Source organism: Medicago sativa, chromosome 6 (genome assembly GCF_051527215.1).
Source record: "Medicago sativa cultivar Bolivia chromosome 6, Bolivia_mono, whole genome shotgun sequence".
NCBI classification, from domain to species: Eukaryota; Viridiplantae; Streptophyta; class Magnoliopsida; order Fabales; family Fabaceae; genus Medicago; species Medicago sativa.
In genome coordinates, this window is record NC_140754.1 from 97,332,800 (window position 1) to 97,352,396 (window position 19,597).

General features: G+C 33.0%; 2 pseudogenes across 2 annotated transcripts; both read right to left on the reverse strand.

The window, feature by feature from the left end:
- Positions 1 to 8,511: 8,511 nt before the first annotated feature.
- LOC146918693 (F-box protein At1g11270-like) lies at positions 8,512 to 11,602 on the reverse strand (annotated as a pseudogene). Its single transcript, XR_015016337.1, has 2 exons — positions 10,315 to 11,602; positions 8,512 to 8,968 (listed from the first exon to the last, which is right to left on the reverse strand). The product of XR_015016337.1 is annotated as an F-box protein At1g11270-like (transcript).
- Positions 11,603 to 13,865: 2,263 nt separating this feature from the next.
- Positions 13,866 to 15,497, reverse strand: LOC146918694 (F-box protein At2g26160-like; annotated as a pseudogene). The gene is made up of 2 exons (XR_015016338.1): positions 15,441 to 15,497; positions 13,866 to 15,338 (listed from the first exon to the last, which is right to left on the reverse strand). The product of XR_015016338.1 is annotated as an F-box protein At2g26160-like (transcript).
- Positions 15,498 to 19,597: the final 4,100 nt, after the last annotated feature.

The following is a 19,597-nucleotide window of genomic DNA, read 5'->3' on the forward strand; positions in this document are numbered from 1 at the left end:
TAATAAATTAACTAGCAAGTCATCAACATTTGTACCTACCCTACCCAATATAGTATTATGGTTTAATATATGGACTTAATTTAGTAAGAACGTGTTTTATATTATAATTATCAAAAGTTTACAACTGGAACAAGCTCTTTTGGTTGCTTGTACTGTAGTGCTTTGCAGTGTCAATAACTCAACATAATAGAGACAGCTGCTGATGCCTAAAAAATCACATGATTGGCTAATTTTTTGTTCACTTCCTGATTTTTTATAACATAAAGTTATTTTTCCATCAGTTAAAAGCAAAGTTGGATTGTGTATTGAGAAGATTTTGGATTCCACTATCTCTAGGGTTGGAAAGGTAGCCGTCTAGGCTTACAACATACATGCCTCCTCTAAAGATTTTTAAAATATAGTGGAATAAGAGTGGGCAGATAGTTTCACATCTAGGGATGGCAATTAGACCTATGCCCAATGGGTACCCACAAAAAATACCCACAATGGGTAGGGTAAAACCCCGCTTTCATGGGTATGGGCTTGGGTCCGGGTATTCCCCGCAAATTTAAACGGGTATGGGTACGGGTAAGGGTACTATACTACCCAGCTCTGCAACCCGCATATACATATTTATATTATATGATAAATAATTTATTTATTTTTGATGTATAATTAATTAATTTATTTAGCTATTTAAGTCTAAGCCTAAACCTAAAAACTACATAATACAATAACTGATCCATCAATTTTTAAAGGATGTTTTAGATGTTTTTTATTTTGTTAAATATTACGATTCGTACTATTTTATGAGTTGATTTAAAAAAATTTGAATCATAGTTTTATTTCAACTGTGATATTTTTATTGTATTTTCATAGTTAAAGTGCGGGTAATAGGTGCGGGTATGGGCACTAAGGTGCCCATAGGGTATGGGGAAGGGTGATGACATGCTGTCATTACGTAATTTTTAGGACTTATTTTGACATTTTGATAGAGTTCTAAGCAACATTAAGTGTCCAGGAGCAGTTAAAAGCATCAAATATGGAAGAACTGGAAGAAGCCAATCGTACTGCGATTTGCTAATCGCAATACGATTTCTTGAAGTCAGAGAGCATGTTTTTTGAGGAGTTGGATCGCAATACGATCCATACCATCGTGATACGATTTCAAGAAGGGCTTTAAAGGAAATTAGGGTTCAAAGAGGCCATCGTGGTACGATTTCTAAATCGTGGTGCGATTTTGGGCGATCCAGAAGTTGCCTATTTAAGCTGAAGTCACTCTCAAACATAGGGATGACGATTTTGGAGAACTAAAGTGCGATTTTAACACCCAGAAGGCTGCAGCGGAGAGGATTTCATCATCTCTAACCCATTTTATGTATGTTTTAATTCTTTCATTGATTATGCTATTTGTAAACTCAATTATGAGTAGCTAAATCTCTTAGAGATTAGGTCGGAGATGAACCTATGTAACCCTAATTGATATTATGTTGCTGTGAAACTCTATTGTTTATTAATGAATTTCTAGTCTTTATTCAATTCAATTGTTCTTAATGCTTTTTATATCCTGATCAAATATAAACATGATTTTGTGAGATCGAATGACTACTGACCATAGCTTTCGACTTGGACCTAATTGAATTGTTCTAATAAACATGGTTAGTCTAGGAATGGATAATCGTTTGTTAGTGATATTAGGTTAACGTTCATAAAACCTTCAAGGATTATTAGACCACCTAAGGAATTAGGGGCTGTAGTTTAAGAAGAGGGTCCTAACTCAAGGGATTGATTAGGGCTAATTTGTTAACTATCGTGAAACTAGAAAATCATTAGTAACAATAGGTGCAGTAACCAATTAGGGAAAACATAGAGGATTCAAAGACCTGATCTCATCTCTCTCCATATTTTCTTAATCAAATCTTATTCTTTTATTTGATTTCTTAAAATCAAACCAAATCTACTGCCTAGTGGCAAAACAAAATAAACTTTTATACATCCTAATTTTATAACGCAATTGAATTATTGAAGTTAAAAACAGTCCTCGTGGGATCGATATTTTTACTACTTCGATAGTATTTGGTGCACTTGCCAGAGATCTATCAAAGGGCACTAAAGTTGTTGCCCATAAGGGTATGGATTCGGGTACGGGTATTTTTTACATACGCGGGTATGGGGAAGGGCATTGTAGTACCCTACCCATAGGGTACCCATTGCCATCCCCACATCGACTAAAATAATAAGAACTATTCTTTAAAATCACGCAAAATGTAAGGATAAAAACATTTTTAACATTTAAATAATTGGGATCCACTAACTGCAACATCAGCATTGCTTTAGAGAATTAACAGCAGGGACTAATTTTGATAACAGAAATAAAATGTGAAAATTTTAAAAACATTTAATAAAATGCATGGACTATTCTTCAAAAAGGTGTAAAATATTAAGATTAAAAACATATTTAACCCTTTAAAAACTTATTAGCAACATAAATTTAGCAAAGGGGAGCATGTATCTCTCTAATTCCCCTACTAAATTTAGAGACCAAGAAATTAGTGAAATATATCAAATGTCTTTCCTCTATAAGTTTGGTCACCAATTAATCTTATCTCCTAGTAGTGAAATTAAGAGAGTATATTCCTTCATGATTGAATATGAATCAATACAAGAACCGTATGTCTTTATGAAGAGTTGTCTCTTCTCATCAAGTAGACACCTGCGGTATAAATAGAACCACTTGTATGCATACTTGAGTTGTCTATAGATTATGAACAATAATATTTATACAATCATTTTATAACAGCTTTTGAAACAACTATCTCTGATACTCTCGTTATGTTCTTATTCAATGGCGGAACCAGGATTATTATAAAGCTTGGGTAAAAAAAAAATTTGCAACACATTTATAAGGGTTTACATAAGAAATTGCAAGCAGATAATAAAAAAATCTTAAAAAATTGCCAAATTTATAAGGGTTTATATAAGAAATTCAGAGGGATTTATATAAGAAATTGCAAAAATTTTCGACTAGAGCCCGGGCAACCGCCCAGACTAGCCGGGCCTTGAAACCGTCCATGTTCTTACTCTTTATTGTTTTAATTTTCGTGTTAATACATATATTTCTTTGTATATCTTTGGTTGTCCCATAAGTTGTCTTAAAAATGATTCTTCAAATAACATAGTATTTCATAAATTATTTCTTCTATTTTTAATGCATGTGAAGAGCTTTAAGACGCGCAACTTAAATATCACAATGAAGATTCTGGTTTAAATGACTGAAGCTTATGAAAGATATTTTGTACAGCCACTTGGTTGCCAAATATCTTAATTATGGTGGCTTCCTACATAAAAAAAAAAAAAAAAATGTGAACTTTTTATTTCAATGATACAATTCAAATATTATTTCGGTTGAATTCTCGTGCATTAATCTCTTACAGAAAGATCAATATATATCCATAGAAGATAATTAGAGTGTTAAGGTGACTTAGTAGTCCAGGGAGAGACATAGAATTGGAGTGATAAAGAGGTCGTAGAATTCCTTCCTATTAATAAAAATAAAAAGCAACATGTGTAATTTCTAAAACAAAATATTTTAAATGAAGTTTCAAAGCTAGTAGTGAACGACGGAAATGATCGTGTCAGATTAGTCGATCCTTAAATCAAATATTTTGTTTTCAAAAAATAACCCTGTTAATAAAAAGTTTATATATCACTCCTTATGAATGATTTTAACTTAATTCAGACGAAAAATGATAGCTACTTTCATGATAGAATGACCCTACTGAATTTGGCATATTCCTTTTTCAAACTCTTTGGTTAAGCTTCATTTCCATTATATCCTTATCTTCATATTTATATACAGTCAAATGCCTAGAGTACCAAATAACTATGTGTGGTGTACATATCTTCTCATATTCTATTCATGTACTACTCTTTTTAGATTTTAGAATTCATCAATTTATCAATCAAATTTAAATATGATTGCTTTAATATGATTGCTTTATTATGATTGCTTCTAATATGATTGCTTATTTAAATATGATGGCTAATAAACAAACAAGTTGTATGATACACTATCTTGACAAGTGGTTCAGCATTGATAGATATTGCTTTTCAATTTAAAAATAGAAGTTCACGATCTTTTTTGTTCTCGTCATAATAGAGAGAATTATTCGATTGATAAAATAAAACAAATATGAGTTAAATTTTGAAAAACGCATAATTGTTTTCTTTATACTTTTTCAACCTAATGATAAGTATTTACTATCTTAAACTTTACAATAAGAAAGACCGTGAAATTCTACTTTTAAAACGATATCGACCGTTGTTAGAATTTCAGACAAATTTTAAATGCCGGTCCACATGATATATTGGAATAATTTTTTTGGAAGATGATATATATTAGAATTTGTCTAAACATATAGATCTTATTTGTTTGCATAATTAAATGAATATGATATGTCATATTTATGAGCACTTTTTAAAGATATATGACCTCTCAACCAACGGTCTGTGTCGTGTTTTTATTACATGTGACCATTTTTAGGTGTCCAATAATTTGGATCTTTCCCTCAAACAGCTTTTGCATACATGTTCTATTAATGTTCACATGAAAATTGTGGATGATATAACTTTGTTTTCTTATGAGTACTATAATTAATGAGAAGATATGCTATTTATGGATATACTATAATCCAAATAAAAATGAAGCTGATAATAGTAGCTAGAGATACATTAATCTGGCCTATACATTAATGTATTTTTAGCTGGTCTTGCAGTTTCTTTAATGTTTGGTTGCTTTAACTCTAATCATATTCATATCATATATATTTATATTATATGGCATGAAAAATGTGCGACTTCTTGCTCTAGAAAATGTACCAATCATTTTTCCTTCATTCATCATTTACCTTCTCTTTTTATAAGATTCATCATTTACTTTTTGTCTTTTTTTTTCCTTTTCGAAATAACAAATATTAATATAATTTTTGTTGAAGAGAATTGAGCCTAATTCTCAGTCTCTTAACATTATATTCCTTCTTTTTTATATAGAAAAAATGGATATAGCCACTTGAGAACTCATATGCAAGTGGAGAAGACGAAGTTTGAATCTCGGTCATGGTGTCTGACATAGTAATTTCGATATTTTTACTTGTTAAGGTAGGACATGTGACTTAACATTATTCACTGAGGATCAATTAGTTGCCACCATCTTAATTAGTGAGATTTACACACACAAATGTAGGTGAGACTTGAAGGTTTGTAAAAAAAAAGTTCGGACTTGAAAGAAAACTATTTCTCAATTTAAAAGTTGTTAATTTAGTAACTATATCCTTAATCTTATAAATTAAACATCTATATTAGGATTTATAACTTGTCCATGTTGCATGAAGTTGTTGTCTTTAAAGCATATGGGAGACGTACACAAAGAAACAAAACTACAAGTGTGTAGAAAAAGAGAATATGAAAGAGATTTAGGTTTTGAGGGGGCCAATGCCAAGTTGAATGGCAGAAATCATGCACACAAAGGGTGGCATTCATTGATTATGCAAGGGAAATGTTGGCTAGCCATATATCCACATACATGATATACAAATTCATTGAAAAAATGTGGACCATTTTAAGATGTGATATTTTCAATAAGCTCTTTTTGCTGATGTTGATTTATGAATAAAACAAAAATAGGAATTAGCTGGGCTTAATATTAATTGGATTTGTCAGAGAGTTGAGACCAACCTCACCTTTCGTTCTTTTTATGACACGATAAGTCTCCACATGCTCACATTTTTAGTTTACTCACCAAACAAAGTTTTAATTTTCAGTTTTTTGAATGATAATTAGTTGTAGAAAAGTTTTTCACTCTTAACATATGGTGGGTATATTGCCCAGCTCATCCTTAGTTCAATAAGTACAATGGTTGACTAATTATATTGTTGAATAACTAAGATTTTAATTATTACTGCAAAAAACCACAAGTAATTATATAGGGCATATCTCAAAGCTCAAATAGAGCTTAACTATTTACAAATTGTCGCTAATGAGGTCATCACTTTGGCAACACGGTTTTACAATAGTACATTTTTAATATCTCATAAGGGAGTCATGAAGAACATTGGTTAAAAATAATTAGAAAGAAAATTTTAACATTACATTATTATTTACAATCTTTATGTTATTGAGTTTATAAGTATTTTCACTTATAAGATATTTAACATTTGCTTTTCATTAAATATGAGACTTTTAACTCAGACTTGATACACGACACAATTCTCCACTTTTCTATGTTCAAAGTTCTTAGTGAGCGTAATTTTTATCGCTACACTTTTAGAAATAAAAAACTTAACCGTAATCAATTATGACAAATTGTGCACACAACAACAACCAAATTTTATCCCATTAAATGACATCGGCTACATTGATGAAACAACGCCATAACATATGCTATATTCTATCAAACTCATTAATCTATGTATCTTCCTCAATAATATCTCTTATGTTTTTTTAGGTTTGAAAACTCCTTACTATATAATTTACAAGCCTTTTTTTCTATATTTTCAAACCACTAAAATCTTCCACAATCCTTTTTACTATAGGTGCTACTCCAACTCTCTTTTTAATGTTGTTGTTTCTAATTCTATCTCGTCGAATCTTGTCACACATCCAACACAACATCATCATTTCTGCTACACTTAATTTATTCTTGTGTTGGTTATTAACAACCTAACACTCTGCCACATAGAGCATCGTCGGTGTTACAAGTGTTTGATAAAAGTTTTCCTTCAACTTAACTTTTGTGTCACATAAAACACCTGAGGTTCTCCATTTCAACCATTCAACTTGGCTTTGATGGTTTGCATCTCTTCTTATTTCTTCTCCATTTTGTAGTATGAACCCAAGATATTTAAACCGCATAACTTGTGATATAATATGATCTCCAATCAATTGTGCCTATCCTAATCCAACAACATGAAAATCATGCCAAATTGTTGTCCAGATGGATATATCTGAATAATACAGTTTAAATGAGTACGTATGAGTTTGCGAGTAAAATTTATTTAAAAAACTCGAATTTGAGAGTACAATTCAATTTCATTCCTTTTGTAAAATAAATAAATAAATAAATTCATTCCTAAAATCCATTTAAGTAAAAACGAATAATTTGTAGAATTGATTTTTTTTTTTTTTTGGTCAGGAGTAGAATTGATTTTAATTCAGGTTGAATCCGGTTCAAACCCAATTTAGAATATAAAACAAATTACAGTAACATACATTAACTTAACCTGATTAAAAACTAATTTCTTGTTCAAACCATTTTTTATTTCAAACCGGCTTATTTTCAAATTGGGCTCCGAACCGGTTTTCATTGTCATGTTTTAAAAGTTGGTTAAGAAACCTGTTTTCAGTTAATTACTTTAAAAACTTAATTTTAAAAATGACAGAATTTTGTTTTTTGAACTTGTTTTAAAACTGCTATAATTGAATACTAGTTTTAATGGACATAGAAAGCTTGTAGACAAAACTTATCTAATAATCCAATCATATATAAGGCAACTATGCAAGTCATAGTTAAAATGGGAAGAATTTCTTCCCAGAATATCATTAAATCTCACTAATAAAACAAAAAAAAAAAATGTTGTCATAGAATATTTGCAACCAAATTCATAGAAAGACAATCATATAACTATCTTGAGCATAGAAACTTATTTTGGAGAAAAGTGGTTAAGCTTCCAAAAGAATACTGTCAGTGCATAGATAGTATCATAAAAGCCCTTCAACAATTGTGTTATTGAAGTGGCTTCCATCTTCTACTTTTCCAGGACTTTTCCAGAAGAAACACAGAAGACGAGCAATAAGGATTTTTAAACACATCTAGCTTCCTATGTATGAGCTATGAACCTCTACCAGTTTGTTTAATTCTCAAACCTACAACAATTTATCTAAATTCTGTCAACTTTGCTGATTACGAATGTGCTTGTGTTGGACTCCGTTGGAGTAACATACAGCTGGTGAGTTTCAGATATGCACCTACACGTAAAAGACGATAGATCCTACGGATTTCTACAAGCATCCCCAAGTGGAGTAACGGGAAAAGTAGCGCTACCATCGGCACATGAGAAGGAACCTATAATTATAGTCCATTCCAGCTTCCGAAATATGATCTCAGTTTTAAGCATAGACAAAACCAATGACTTGGAAATATAAGATGCTTATAATGAATGACATTCATTACAATAATATTAGTACAAACAAAATTATCTACCACTAGGATTAAGAAAAATTCCAAATACCACTCTTTGAATTATCTACTACCAGGATCAATTACACACACACACACACACATCAACATACACATATAAGCTTCATCATATATTTCCCTGCACCCTAAATCTAGCATCCACTTTCAAACAAAAATATTATCATTTTTGAGTCACTCAAGTGCACAACAATTTGAGTAAACTAAAATATAAGTTCATATGTCATATATGAACTTCAACATAACTAAAGATCCAAGTCATATAAAATTAATAAAAAAAATTAGTCAAACAAGTGAGCAACAACTTTCATAAGCTAATATATAAGTTCATATGACATAGTATATCAACTTCAAAATTACTAACGATCCAAGTCATATATAAAAAAAAATCACATAGTTGAAAAGGTAAAGATAACGAATTCCTACTTCTTTCCTATGCTTTGATGATACTAGTGCAAAATCATAATCTGGTACAAATCATCCTATTCATCGATATCAAGATCAGTGTCACTTAGTCTACCCCCATTTTCAGATAACAAATCATCCCCCATCCATCAACTTCAAGATCAATGCCACGCTTACTTGATCATCATAAAGAAAAACCCGCCCGCTACCTCTTCATCTTCATCTTCCTCTTCATCCTCATCTTCCTCTTCATCTTCATCTTCATCTTCCTCTTCCTCTTCCTCTTCCTCTTCCTCTTCCTCTTCCTCTGTCTTTGCCTCTATATCTCCAGACCTATAATTAAAAAATTATCCATCAGACTAAAAATGAAGCAACAAAACATAAATGAAAAAATGAATACATAATGATTATGATTAAAAGTGCAGCCATATACATCTATAGGTGCAATGGTTTTGTACAAGTCTGTCACCTGCTCGAAAACCTCCTTCTACTTTGTTTTATTATGGCTTTTTCTTATAAAATCAAGGGGAAATTGCATTAACCTCCCTTGAGGTTTGCTTAAACAACAAATAAACCCCCCCTCTAGTTTAAAAATGAACACCAACCTCCCTTATTTATTTCTATAATTGACACACACCTCCCTTATAAGTTAACACTGTTAGTTTCTTTTTAACGGAAGTTTGAATAAGTCGGATTGCTCCTTCTTCTACCGTCAGCATACATAACTCCCTTGAGGTTCAAGACTGCTATTTACAATAGGGATTTGGTTCCTCCATGAAATTAGATTGTGGTCTTTATGTTTGAAGAGGTATCCATAATAGAGAGAAAGATTATTTATCTTTTAAAATAAATGTGAATGGATAACGTGTATATATATTTGTTATTATGGATTATGATGGAATCATGCTGCTTTATTCTTTAAAGAAAAGAAAGATTCATTATGTGATGAATTAGTACAAGATGCACCAAAATTGTTCTATAGGCGCAAATAAAAAACACACAAAATTTGACACAGGCATGTTACATTATCCCCAATTATCAATAACTAATTCCTTATAAATCAGATATATGAAAAAAATTCTATGATACTATAGTATAATCCTTGCTCAAAATAACAGTCTCAACATTTTAAAAGATTGGCCATGGAGTATATTACAGGGAATGTTGAAAAAGGAGAAGATGCATATATATTGGCAGCGGAGAACCAGGGTAAAGTGAATATTGAAGCACAATGGTCGCACTAAAGCAGATTTGTGCCATGATGTAAGGACATTAGAATTGTTAATAAAGAAATTTGAAAGATTGATGTCTAAAGTCTAAACGGTGTTAACCGTTAATTCATAGAGGGGAGGTTAGTGTTTTTATTAAAATAGAGGGGATCTATGTGTTGTTTAAGAAAACCTCATGGGAGGTTAATGTAATTTCCCCTAAAATCAATGCCATTGTCTATTTCATTTGTGTTGTGTAATATGCAAGAGGGAACAAATCATCTTCTAGCTTATAATTAATATACAATCAAAACACATTCATTCAATCCAGTAGATTGAAGGACCAATAGATAATCATTCTCCAATATAATAATCAACCTAAGGCATCCTATGAAGTATGAAGTATTCACACTACATACATAAATTGCCAAATATTTAAACGATTGTAAGCAACTGTAGAAGAGAACTTACTTCCAAGGAGTCGGAACTAAGCTTTCAACGTAATCCATGGCAGAGAACCAATGAATTTCGTTGGAAATTCTAGCTCTATCTACTCTCTTTTCCCTTTGATTATAGATAATAGCTGCGTCATCTTCCTCATTTGTTAATATCACCGTATCTCCATTCTTAGAAATGTATAGCGGCACCAGTGGAGATTCATCCAAGTAATGAACATCAATCGGAAGGTTATGCATTTGAAGATCAACAAATCGAATTCTAAACAACTGAGTCCAAGACTCTCGAACTCCAAACTCCTTCATTTGCCATATAACAAACTCAGTTTTCCTAAAATCATGCGAAAAGCAAAGACAATCCAAAAGAACCCGAAGATTTGACTCGGCACATGGCACCTCCTTAAAACCCTTCGGAAGCAACAACTTAGTGAATGTCTCGGTGGAAAGATCGAGTGAAGCAATCAGGAAATGGTCAACATGAGGAGCCGAAGGTTTTAGCGATCCTCCAATGGAACTTATATCTTCGCGAAGAGTCAACCAATTAACAGTACCATTCAAATGCACACCATCACCACATACAAACGGAGACGAGATATTTCTCCAACCATGGTTATCATCATCATCATAACCTAAATTGAAAACTTTCACATTGGTTTTCCATAAACCTCGATTCGCGACCATATAAAGCGATATAATCTTGTAAGTTCCTGTTAAAGAATCACAACCAAAAGTGAATCTGAAAGTGCCACCAAATAGAGGTTTATTTTCGCGGAAAAACCCTAATTCTTGGGACATTGTCCTCGTTGCAGGGTTCCAGATACGGAACCTGAATTTCACATGTGTAATGAATTCAGATTTGAAACGCAAACAGAGTAATCCGTTGCAAGAACCAACGACATGGATTGAGGAGTAAACGAGGAACGGGTAAAGATACAACATTGTTGATGGAGTATTGTTTTCGAGAAGGTGTGAGAATGAAGTTAGGGTTTTGTGAGGATTTGTAGAGGTGGATTTTGATGAAAGATGGATTGGAAATGAGAGTGTTCCATGATTTTGATACAAGCTTGAATTGCGTGATGGTTTTCACCGGAAGGAATGATAGGATTACGGCGATGAGATCGGCGGGAATCACAACCGATGACGGCGGCGGCGGCGGAGCATCCATTGTTGGATTGGAACGGTGAAACACAATCGAGAGAGCGAGTTAGGACTTTGAGTTGGAGAAGAATGAATAGAGAGGGTTTTGAGATGGAGAAGGAGGTGTTGTTAAATTTGTAGTTGTAATAAGTGCTTATGTATAATTTTCATAACTATATTGAATAAATTGTGAAAATAAGTTGAAAAAAAAAGCTTACTAAAATTGTCATAAGTTGTTTTATAAATTCTCCTAACGAGTCTTTATAAACATATAGAGCGCATGTATTTTACACAATTGTTCCAAAAAAAGCAAAATGTGAGAGGTAATGTCATTAATCTTATCACAACAACAATCAACGGACAAGATAATGCTTCGTTGAGAGAACCTTTTACTTTGGAAGAACTCAAAACCACAACTTTCTCTATGCAAGCAGATAAATGTCCCGGTCTTGACAGTTTTAACTCAAGCTTCTATCAACATTTTTGGGATATGTGTGCCCAATAAGTTTTTTAAGATGGTTGTGAATGGTTCGAAAATTGATTTTTTTCCTCCTCATTTAAACTCTACCAACATTACCCTCATCCCTAAAGAAGATGTTTAGATATCTATAAGAGATTGGAGGGCGATAGCTTTATGCAATGTGGTATATAAAATGGCGGCGAAAGTCTTTGCAAATAGACTCAAGCTGGTGCTAGATAAATGCTTTTCCATCAATAAGTAAGCTCTAGTTTCGGGCCGGTCCATTATAGACAATGCAATGGTGGCAATTGAGATTATCCATTATATGAAGGCAAAGGCAAAAGGAAAGCAAGGGGATGTAGCTTTGAAGTTAGATGTTATTAAAGCCTATGACAGGTTGAACTGGGAGTATTTGCGAGACGTAATGGTAAAAATGGGTTTTCTCAACACAATTGATCAATTGGATTATTCTCTGTGTTGAAACGATAGACTACTCGATGTTGATCAATGGGGCACAAATGGGTCCGGTAGTCGATGGTAAAGGTCTCAGACTAGGGGATCCCCTCTCCCCCTATCTTTTTATCTTATGTGCGGAAGGCTTGACGTCACTAATCAAAGAAGCTTAAAGCCGTAATGATATCAGAGGGCACTAACATTTTTATCAGAGCACTAGTTATATCTCAACTCCTTTTTCGCGGACGACTGTTTTCTCCTTTTCATAGCTCGTGAACAATAAGCTGAGGCAATGAGAAATATCTTGGAAACTTACGAAGAAGCCTCGGAACAAGCCATAAACCCAGGGGCGGATTTGTTCATGGCTGAGTGTGGCTATTGCCACACCAAACCAGCCCATTTTTTTTATTTATATTTAAGCCTAAACTTTATATTATATATCTTTAATTTGGATATATATTGACATATGTTGCATTGGTCTAGTGGTAAAGTGCAGGCTATTCTAACTCACGGTCCTTGGTTGAAGTCTTGGCTATTGTTTTTGCCATATTTTTTTTACATTTAATAATTCATCAACCAATAGACTATAATGGTTGGTATGTTTTGTTAGTTGCAACGTCAACATATTTTTTTTGGTGTACAAGGCTAAAACAAGAAAATAAAAAAAATCCCAGCCGTAACCACTAGACTATAATGTTTGGTATGTTTTATTAGTTGCAACATCGACATATATTAAAAGTTATTTTTAACGTAAATTACGTCTAAGATAATTTGCCACACTAGTAATTTCATCCCAGATCCGCCCCTGCATAAACCTTCATAAATCCGAGCTTATTAGAAGGACTAAATCTTGGGACATCTCTAAAGTGGAACTTGATGTTTGATTCACCACATAATAAGAGATTAACTCTTTCTCCTAGACTCAATGCAGATTGAATTTACTAATTTTTATCTATTTCTTTATATAATGCTCCAAATTAAAGTGGATTTTTAATCTTCCAAAAGAGCTTTGGATCTAAGGAGCTAGTCTACTACCACATGGAAAACTAAAGTTTGAATCATGGATGAGAGAATTGTTCATACTTAGTGTCCGACAAAATTTCAAATAAGATTACTTAAATGGAGTAACCTATACCAATCCAAAAATAATAGGGTTTTAATCATTATATTGTTTATTAAATATTATTATTAACTATATAATCCTTTCTTTTTCGGAGTAATCCTTTTCTCACTAAAATCAGCTATATAAATGAAATCATATCATAAATAATTTATTAACTATCTGTATTTAATTAAATTTTAAACCCTCATTATGAAATAGCCTTAACTGAAAACCTTATAACTCATTTACGTGTCTACCATTAATTGACAACTTTCAACTCATATCAAGAAATATATTGTATGGATAATAAAACTAAGATAAAAGTACCTCACATTTCAATTGCTCAATGTCATATCAACGAAGTCTAATCCCAATTTTTGGTTAAGGTATATGATTATGCTAAACAAACAAATAGTGGAATCATAAAATCAAAAAAAAATATATTCCACTAATCAGTCAATGTGCACAAAGTCACAACACAGTACAAGAAAATAAAGTGGGTTTTCTATAAGACCCAAATCATCCTATGCACAACTGTAAAATACATAAATTACTTGCAGTCCAAGGATAGATCACAACTGACTAAGAACGGATGCCAGAGGATGCAGAGTTGGTCATATCCACCTTACGCACTAGGGCTCATGATCTTCATCACACTCGATATTCACTGGATCTGATACACACTGTCAGAATGGAACAAAGTTGGACAAGGCCAAAAAATGTCATCAACGTACTTAAATCCGAAATTATTCAAGCTGTAACGAGCAGTCCTGCCTATAAGACAGAAGTAGATGCAATTTCTTTCCAATCCATAATAATCGTAGCAGACAATGAAAAGTTTAAGTTTTTGCCCAAAACAAACATAACATCACCCAAATTTGTTACACGAAGCCATCTACTTGATTCTCCATCAACGTTTAAAACACTGATTTCCATGAGTAATTTGCAGGCATTCACACTAGTTCTTCTAGAATACATTTCAACCACAAAAAGACTTCCACGCGACTCCACCAAACGCTTCTTGCTACGATCATTACTTGAGGAGGGTGAACACTGAACCAACTTAAAGGATGAACAATTGATCCAGAAAATAATTCCACTCTTATCCACAACATAAACCTTCCCCATATAAAGGATTATATCATTATAGATTCTATTCCCATCATCCACTATAATCAAATTGTTATATCCAATATTGGAAACTCGCAATTTTCCATCTTTATAAAGAGCAAAGACCATCTGACCGAGACCCTCAACAGAAAACAACACTACTTTATAAACATCATTAAGGGGCTCAAATGCAATTAAATCACCTCCATCTCTAGAAAAATTGAGAGTATATGCTTGAAACAATTCCTTAACTCGCAAGTTCATGAAATCTAACACATTAGAAGGGAATGTGTGTGAGATATGAGTGTTAGTGACAACATCTAAGTGACGAAGTTTGCCAGATTTTGATTTTTCAACCTTTACGATCCACCCTTTATTAGAAGAACAAGTTGGCGATAATGGTTGTAGGCGAAATATTTTGGTTTCGGTGAACAACAAAAACTTACTATCTTGAATGCGAAGTGTATGAGAAGGAGAAGGAAAAGGAGGGGGAAGAATAGAGCACAATAAAGCACAGACACTATGGAACCGAAGAACATCGAATGTATTCAAATTCTTGGATATAATAACTAACCATAATTCTTGAGGAAGATTTAGCCAGTCAATCGTGTTATCATCCATCATCACACACTTTTTCTTCAAGTCTCCGTCATCTGTCCCTGCTGCCACTTTGCCCGTTCTTTTCTTTTTTGAATAATTTATATTTACATATAAGGAATCCACGAGATATTTTTGCATAACATTGAATACACCATGAAGATCATACGATTTCAATAGCCTGCACCAAAATGAAAATTATTGAAAAAATTGAATGATTTCTATCATTATCATCATCATATGCATTGAATACAATAAAAACTGATATGAAATGTAAATATACTGCTATCAATGCAAATAGGGAGGCAAACAAACATAGCAACAAATATCCCAAATTTTTATTGAAAAGCAGGAGGGGCATCAAATATTTACTCACTCTTTAATCACTTTCTGAACTTGACACTTTGTTACTTGAAGGAGCCTCCAAAGATTTCCTATCAGAAAGATTCTTTGTCTGAAGGCCAAGCAGCTCACCTTTTCTGTACACTATGATATGGACTTCTGACTTGTTGGCACAATGTCTTTGAGTTGGTTAATAAACACCTGCAAATAAAAAATGCAACAATGTGAAATTCCAAGATCTGAATCAATCAATCTTTCGAGTATATAATCGTTACTAATGGTCTACTCTGTATAAGATACTAAACCGCTACTGTGATTAGAGCAAAAGACACATTCAACTATATATGAATATTTATCTGTAGAACCAGCAGGTAATTGATAAAAGCAATGTAACTCCTGCATAGCACAAGGTTTAATTGCTTTATACATATCTCATAGGAAAAAGTTAACTAGTTATTTGACAAGTATTCAAGCACTTGCAAATCCGGCTGCACAACGAAGCTTTACTTGAGCTTTCCAGTTAGCCCTTCTGGAGGTAGCCCTTTGTGAGACATTGGAAACCAGTCTCTCTGATACCATTTGATAAGTAGTCAAGAGCACTTAAGAGAAATCTCCCTAAAAGCCAGCTGTCAAGAAGAACCAAGCCACTTAAATGCTATAGCAAGAATCTCATATGATGTTAGATTTAGGCCTCCGATAACACCAAAGTCCCTATCAGCATTTTACTTATCTACTTGCATTAACAAATAAGCCACATATAAATAACACTAAGGGAGTGTTTGGAATAGCTTATAACTTGTTTAAATGCTTATCTTAAAATTTGGATTGGCTCTAACTCAACCCTACAAAATCAGTTTGTAAAGTCATGGATATCCACCAACTTGTAAGCACTACTTTGGCCATATTACTATATGTCGTGGGACTCTCAACAAGTTGTTTTTACCTTATTTCAGTAACCTCCACAATAAGCAGTTTAAACACATCACCTCTTTCATTCTACAATACATAAGTGCTTAAATGATAAGCATTGTTTTTTTTGCGTAAATGCTTAATTAAGTAGTTTACCTAAACGCCTAGTAGTAATAATAACAATTATATACGACCATCTGCTAACAAAGGGTAAATAAAGTCTGTTTGCAACTTAAAAGAAGGTACTGTCGACAAACACTGAGACAAGACATATAAAGCAAAAATTTCCAATCCCTCAGGAAACACATGCATAAAAGATCTAAAAACAAAACTATTTGTATACTCACATAAACAACACCCCAAAACAAAAGTAAAGGTTCCACCAAATCAAGGTAACTTTCTGCATATACAAGTTCAAAGTAGACCAATCACCTAATTAATGTCAAAATCATTAAGGACATTAATCCCTTCAACAAGATCAGCGAAGTTGGTTAGGAGTTGCCTAAAAACTTTATCAAAAACAACATGACAAATATAAAATGATTCTGCCTTTAGAAGCAATTCAACCTTGACAGGATTTTGCATATTTTAAGACATGTTCTAATGCATCACCTATTCACCTGAATGCTTGACAATTGTTGCAGATGCTCTGCAAGGGTTGCTGCTAAAAGCTCCACATAGTCAGTTGAATTGCCTACTGGTGCACTGCGGAATATATCTGAACCCTCTCCATCATTTGCTTTGCCTACAGATAGTTATAAACTTCAAAATGTAATAAACAAGAGTAAACACTGAAATCAATTTACTATAACAAGGCAATGCGACTTTCAACTAAGTATAATTGCATCAATATACAAAAATGTTACTGAATGGATTATTACATTCGAACAATGACATATTTCTCTATATGGCATGAGATTTTAAGGATTATTTAGGTGTTATCTGAGTGAAAACAATATACAACCTCAAAAATCAAAGCTCAACTGAAACATTGCAGATTAACAGGGTGATTTAACTGATTCTTTCCTCGATTCAGTTTAACACAGACCACCCCAAAATCATTTTAGATACATAACTCAGCTTCAGTTTCAAAGTTGCCAAATCCAAACTTGATTCTGGCCTTATCAAGCTTGACCAACCATAACACCACCCCCTACACATAAATGCTATGTAGCACCTGACACATTTTTTCTCTAAGTATGTATTTCCAAAACACAAATATGTTATACAAAACACAACTCACATGGCATTTCAAACTAGCCCTTATCTATGTAGCACCGACTCTTCTAATCGAAGGCGTCTCCCGATACCCGACATGTCTAAATTTCATGACATCGACAAATGTGATTACATTGAATTATGTTATTTTCTCAAAATTTTATCAGTGTCGACATGTCAATGTCGGTGTTTTTTGAGTTTTATACACCCTAACCCTAATCACTCTTGTGTTTCTTCTTTTACATTATTTGTTGAAAATGTGACTCAAAATTGATGATTTAATGAAATTTTGGAAATTGGCTACAATGCAAACCAAATGAGTGAACTTCTAGGGAACATAGATGCTAAGGGTTGAGTGTCTTTGGACACCGATGGGAAAAAATTGGTAAATGAGTAGAAATTCAATTTTTTCATGGAAAGTTTATGGAAACTAATTTCTTGTAACCCCTTTTGTATCATTTGTAAAGAAACTCATTGACAATAAAGTGGAGAGATCTTTCTCCTCCAGCCGTGTATCATTGCTAGAACGAACTAACCGACCAAATCTTGGTGTGTGTTTCTCTTCTCTCTTTATTTTACATTTGGTTACTAGATTTTATCTAGTTCTATAGTTGTTGTTTGAGGTTATTTGATTATTGGTTACTACTTTCTTCTTGCTCGACACATCTAATTTTATTGGTGTGCGATGAAGCACGAACACTCTTCGGATTACACGTGTCCAGGTGTCAGACACATGTTGTATCTGACACGGACACGAGAATAAAAAATTATGCTACATTATCGTTTTCTCTGTATCGTGTCCGGTGTCCGTGCTTCATAATTGGTGTGAGATTTGGTTCGAATTCAAAACATTATGCTACATTATCGTTTTCTCAGTAACTCACCAACCTCACAATAATCCCATCAAAAGAAGCATAATCAAGAACAATAAAAAATCACAACAAAGATGAAGAACTAGAAAAAATAACCGCGATGAGTTGAAGAAGGAAGATGGAAAAGAGGAGAGACACGGTGCTGCTAGGGTTCGCGAGTTGCAGTGTGTTGACCGTTTCACAATTTCACGTGTTTTCGGTAGCTTATGAGAGAAGCTTCTCAATAAATTCTAACAGTTAATTATCATTTTCCTTTTTAGATAAAAGGTAAAGTCTAACTTGGTCAACAAATTCTGAAAACTTCACTTATTCTTAAAGCTTATTAGGTCTAGCTACAACTAAACCTAAAAATTTCCCTCTAATTACCTATCATTTAATGCTAATCCTCTAAACCCTAAAATATTTCCCTCCTTCAATATCTTAAATTTGAAATTCAAATTATGCCGGCCATTTGTTAGGTTCATTCCACTTCCTATGCATTTATTAAGGCATGGTTTTAGCACTGTTAGCTTCCAATTTGAATTTCAAAACAAAATCTGCTTTTATTCCCCATGCACATAACACGTATAATAACCACTCAACAAAGGTTTAGCTATTTCCAAAGCAATTCAACGTAGCACTCTTCACCCTTCCCTTTCTGCTATATATACATACAAATCAGAATGAATTGAAACACATCCTTACATATTCATTTAATCTTCCATACCCAACATGTTTGCCATCAAAATGATTACTTCTTCTGATAAATCGATCTGAATGTTTCGCTTATGGATATTGTTTTGGCAGAAATGATTGCTTTTTTTCAAAGTTGATTGTGCTGGCATTATCTAGGTATGTAGTTTCATTCAAAATTGTGACGGCTTAAGGATTTTTTTTCTCTACACGGATATATGGTGTGACCATGGTCTTTCATTCACTTATAAACTTATGTCTGATTTATAAAAGCCATTCTCACTGTTTCTTTCTTAAGTGTGTTAAAGATAAATTATTTAATAGATTTTTCGTTTCTCTTCAGATGAAACTTTAATTTTTATTGAAGTAATTGATAAATATATCTCAAATTGTATAGGTTAATTATCTTTCAACTTGACTAAAACAA